Raw genomic sequence first — 5,794 nt, 5'->3', positions numbered from 1 at the left:
TGCCTGTCTCACTTCATGCATGTTCTTCCTTAGGTCGCTTTTTATCTTCATACCCTTATTATAACTGACCTTTTCTCTTTCTCAACCAACAGACATAAGAGAAGCTCACACTTGAATTTTGTTTCTCCACCGGTTAGAGGATGTAAATTTAAAAGACATCATCAACATCTTTTCTCACATCAGGCAGCATTATGGGGTAAAGACCTGGAACAACTGCTTATGGGGAATTTAGGAAACAGCTAAAAACATATCTGTTCCTGAAGTATTTAGGTAATTGACCTGTACAATCTTAGTGCACAATAACTGATCTCTAGAGCTATTAATCACTAACCTTTAACTTTGTTAATTCTACTCAATTTGTAGCATCTTTTCATTGTAAACCACATAGAACTTCACAGTCCTGCGGTATATGAACTGTTATTATTATTATTTGCACAGGATTTGATTTTACTTTTATTTATTTTAGTATTTATACACTGCTTATAGCCTAAGGGGTTCACATTCATATTTCTGACTAATGTACCTGGGGTAATGGAGTATTAACTGACTTAGAGCTGCAACCTCAGGGTGCTGAACCTGCATCTCTAACCATTAGGTCACTTCTGTACTCCGTTATCACTATTTTGAATAAATTAGAATGATGTGTCAGGTTGGCCTTTGAGCTCAGAAATATGATAGTATGCAGAATCATGCCTTGGTCACTCTCCCTTTCTTTGACCTTGAAGAGAGCTTACAAAAAGCTCCAGTTTTGTAAGGGAGCCAAACCCGGTCCTGATCTTACTTCCATTGAATTCATTGAAGAGGACAGTAATTAAGAACATAAGCAGTGCCTCTGCTGGGTCAGACCAGAGGTCCATCATGCCCAGCAGTCTGCTCACGTGGCGGCCCATCAGGTCCAGGACCTGTATAGTAATCCTCTATCTATATCCTTCTATCCCCTTTTCCTTCAGGGAGTTATCTAATCCCTTCTTGAACCCCAATACCGTACTCTGTCCTATCACACCTTCTGGAAGCGCATTCTAGGTGTCCACCACCCTTTGGGTGAAGAAGAACTTCCTAGCATTGGTTCTGAATTCCTCCCCTCTTAATTTTCTCGTTCTTGTAGTTTTTGAAAGTTTGAAGAATCTGTCCCTCTCCACTTTCTCTATGCTCTTCATGATCTTGTAAGTCTCCACTTTTCCAGGGAAAAGAGCCCCAGTTTCTCCAATCTTTCAGCATATGATAGGTTTTCCATACCTTTTATCAATCGTGTCGCTCTTTTGTGAACCCTCTCAAGTATCGCCATATCCTTCTTAAGGTACGGCGACCAATACTGGACGCAGTACTCCAGATGCGGGCGCACCATCGCCTGATACAACGGCAGGATAACTTCCTGCGTTCTGGTTGTAATACCTTTCTTGATAATACCTAGCATTCTATTCGCCTTCTTAGAGGCCGCTGCGCACTGTGCCCACGGCTTCATTGTCTTGTCCACTATTACCCCTAAGTCTTTTTCTAGGCTACTTTCACCCATTACCAGCCCTCCCATCGTATAGCTGTACTTCGGGTTTCTGTTTCCTACATGCAAGACTTTACATTTCTCTACATTATACATCTATAATGTTAAACAGAACTGCTTTCAAATCTGAAATGTATAACATTATATTCTGCTGCCTTTATAAGATTCTGTTTGCTGTATTTTCACTGCCTGTTGTAAGACTCCATATGCTCTTTGTAAGATCCTACACGTTGTATCCTGGACCTTTTGTAAGATTCTGTATGCTTTTGTAAGTTTCTGTATACTGTATCCCGGACTTCAACACAAGTAACTCGCTGATTGTCCAGCTCTCTTCGGTGTGAACCGCCTAGAAGTCTCACGACTATGGCGGTATAGAAGAATAAAGTTATTATTATTATATGCAAATAGTTAACCTAATTAGATAACACAGGTAGATTTTAAGATTTGTTTCAGCATCGTAGGTTTTTAGAAAAGGAGTTGCCATGACTAATTTTAAATTTGTTTCTGATTTTTGCATTTATTTAATGAGCAGTGTCTTTATCTTGCTTTCAGTGAGAAGGAAAAAACAAACCCCTAACAGAGAAAAAAATTGATATATTGATAAATAATAGAGTTCATTAGGAAAAAGAATTAAATAAAAGTGTTATATGTTTTACTTCTGTGGATTAGCAGAGGTGGAAGAGGGGAACAGAATGGAGAATTATACAAAAAATTGCACAGAAAGGGAAGTTGATTTGTGCAAGATGTGAATTTTTTAATGAGAGAATGCAAGCAAGTTGTAGAAAAGAATAGACCATGTAGTTTAAGGAGAGAGAGAGAGGCAATAGATTGAATACTGGGAAATTAAGGTCCTAATATGATAAGAACAAAATTTGTATGACTTTATAGGAAACAGAGTTTAATGTTAAGTGAGGTTGATTTTTTACAGTAAGAGAATGAGGAATTAGACCTGTAAAGTTAAAGAAAGATTTGAACAGTTAGATGTGTTCACCCTACAGGAGTTAGAAATTGTTCGATTGTGATTGTTCAGAAGCATAAGAAGAAGGAAAGATATGAGAAGATGTTCTTCTGGCCGTTCAGAGCAGGACGTGGGAAAATGCCTGCTATTCAGGTAAGGATACTTATAAAGAATGCACACGTATGTGAAAGCAGGAGTCATTTAAAAAAACAGAAAGTTTTGTGAGATATATGTCACGAAGGTATGTGCGTATGAATTATGACCTGATTGTAAGGGATATTTTAGTGGGAATCGGGCAGAAGATGAGGAGAAGGTTCATAGGAAAGATTTGTTGAAGGTACTTGGTGTGTCTTTGTTCAGAAGTGAAAACAGTGTCAATGATAGCTAACAGTGAAAGAATATTTTGTGCAGAAAAAGATTTATTCCAACAGAGATACCATGCTTACAAGAAAAATACATTAGAAATATGAATACAGAGTGGATTTAGAGACTTCTGTGTGTGAGAGAGAAAGGACTGTCTACCTGCATGAATGTGTGTTTTTCTTGGGTGTGACCGATGGATGGGTCTGAAGAGAATTTAGCGAAGGAGGAGATGGTCAAAAGCTCTAGAGAGAGACTAAGGATTTTAACCTCTTATCTTTATAATCTCTTATATTTATAAATTTGAGACTTGGTTTAGAAAATAACAACAATAGAAGTTATGTACCCATATCTTTCTGTAAATTGGTTGAAATACTGGTAAATACCATGTGGGGTGTGAATTGTCTGCATAAATTGGAGTTACTGTTAAATTTCTAGATTCACTCTTGACACTGTAGCTGGGGTCTTTTTCTTCCCTAACTACCTGACCTTAGCACATCTTAGGTCCTTTGTTTGTTACTCTTAAATACTGATAATTTGGATGTAATCTAGGTATGTCCAAGATTAGATATGATGGATGTAATCTTCCATAGGCTTTTGCCGACGCTGGTTAAGCTAACAGAACATGCTGACAATTATCAACTGTACGGCAGGGCTGACACTGAGCAGAGTGTTAGGTTAAACTTATCTTTTGACAGGTAAGCTCTTAGGGATAGGAACCTTCTACAGTGACAGTAGTTCATTCAAATGGAAAGTTTAATTTTCTCCTTTAAATATTAATGAATTTGCACTTTAAGAGTGGGTCATTTGGAAATTGTATTAATGTGGTTTTGCCTCTGTTTATGTTATAGATGGTAGAAGCTGAGGAATGCAGATTGCATCAGGCAGACAAGGGACCTATCCAGACCACATACACGAAATCTATGGACAGTCATATTTCACTGACCTTTTATGACTCCAATCAAAAGGACCTTTAAAGCTTCACAAGACGTCAAGATAATAACTTTTGTTTACTCCTGATTTTGATCATGCTCACTCCTACGGTTGAGAATTTGAGAAGCAGAGACTGTTGTGAATCTACCGTCAGAAGAGTTTGCACAAGTTACCAGCCAGTCCACACCTTCCTTTACATTTTCATTGGTTGTCATATGTTTTATTATGCATTATTGTTAAGAGATTTTACTTTGTTTAGCTGTTAACATTAGTTATGTAATTTATCTGGATTTTCACATTTTTCTCTTAATTGCGCAACTGTTGTGCTTTTCCTTTTTTTATAATTTAACAAACCTGTATTATGGTTTAGAAACACTTGATTTATGATTTCTTTTCTCCGCAAAAACTACACCTACACCATGCAAGCTATTTATAGTAGCACTGCAGATCTTCAAAGGATCCTCTACGTTTATTGCCATTATACCTTAATTTACCCTCTTTGAATTATACTTCTGAACTTTAATTATGCTTTCTTGTGTAATCCAATAGGCCCATTATGATATCTTGTTAGCTGTTGATTTCTTTATCATTGTCTCATGCATTGTTCTCTGACAATAACTATTTGTTTATTACATTACATTAGTGATTTCTATTCCACCATTACCTTGCGGTTCAAGGCGGATTACATCCAAACTAAAACAAGAATTACATTCAAAATTTGAAGGAATAGAATAAGCGATGACATAAAATTTTTAAGGTAATAAAACATTGGGTAAAGAGTTACCTACGGGAAGTGGAGGTCTTTAGGAGATAAGAATAGGGTGAATTATGGGGTTTATCCTGAATTTTTATGGACTGTGACACCTGTAGTAGGTTATAGGCCTGTCACTCATGTGGCAGTGTTTTACATTTTTATTATTTGGTGACACATCATGAGTTCTTTTAACGATTTAATTTTATTTTGAAAACTTGGTTCTTGTACCGTACCCAGAGAAGAAAAAAATATGTCTTGCGTGCATTCATTGCTGTCATCACCTTCACATGGGTCATCTTTACCTATTATACGTATATTTGGGTTTCTTAGGGTTTACATTTTGCATTTATTCTATAATCTTAGTGCATTCAATTCTAGGTGTTTTTTAAAATTATTATTCATTGAGTTTAAACATTATTATTACATATAATAACAAGGAAGGGATATTACATGGAAATTAAAAAAATAAATAAATAAAGTTCCTTATTACAAATCCTCTAGTTCACATCATGGGAAAGTAACCTGATCAGCAAGAAAATTTAAAACATAATCATGATTAAACAAATCAACTATCAATGGTGCTTTCCTATTGAAGTCCGATGGATATTACTTTTTAGTTTCATGCAATTGCAAAAATTGTTCAAGCTGTATTTAATCCCAAAATGTATATTTACAATCTTTACATTTCAAGATCCATTTACATGGAAACTTAAGCTAGAATGTAGCTTACAAGGCTAATACTCTAGGTTTCAGATCCAAAAAAGCCTTCCTTTCCGACTGAGTTGCCGTGGTGCCATCTGGAAAAATTAAAAATTATCTCCACAGAACTTTAAATGTTTGTTCTGAAAATAAGCTTTCATTATTAAAAATTTATCTATTTCCCTTGCACATGTCACCAATAGGGTTGATCTAGTCTGTATTGTATCCTTTGAATCTTCAAGGAAACCCGCCAGATCAAACTCTTGGTTCCAATTGATCTGTTCTGTATCAGCAGAAACCTTTCTCTACTATGGGATATAGTAAGAATTTGTTTGGAGCAAAGTTTCTGCGTCAGTCAGTTTCAAAACTTCTTTAAAATAGTTACCTAACAAAATATCTGATGTTAACAAATGAGTTTTGAGAAAATTGACTAGGTGTAGATTCTTTGCCCTCAACATGTTTTCCATGAGTTCAAATTGAGTATGAATAAGATGTAAATCCGTAACAGATGAAGAAGAAACTGCTTGCAAAGTTGTAATTTGGGATGCAGTTGTTACACTACGTTTCTCCAGAACTTTCAAATTATCATCCA

The 5,794-nt window shown here is 36.0% G+C and overlaps 1 long non-coding RNA gene across 1 annotated transcript; it reads left to right on the top strand.

The window, feature by feature from the left end:
• The first annotated feature begins 210 nt into the window (after positions 1–210).
• Positions 211–4,386, top strand: LOC117348485. Its single transcript, XR_004536999.1, has 3 exons — positions 211–270; positions 2,497–2,609; positions 3,668–4,386. It is a non-coding gene; the product is annotated as an uncharacterized LOC117348485 (long non-coding RNA).
• Positions 4,387–5,794: the final 1,408 nt, after the last annotated feature.

The sequence above is a fragment of the Geotrypetes seraphini genome, chromosome 14 (assembly GCF_902459505.1).
Source record: "Geotrypetes seraphini chromosome 14, aGeoSer1.1, whole genome shotgun sequence".
Lineage (NCBI taxonomy): Eukaryota > Metazoa > Chordata > Amphibia > Gymnophiona > Dermophiidae > Geotrypetes > Geotrypetes seraphini.
Note: the sequence above shows the minus strand (reverse complement) of the source record. Positions and strands in the feature narration are given on the sequence as shown.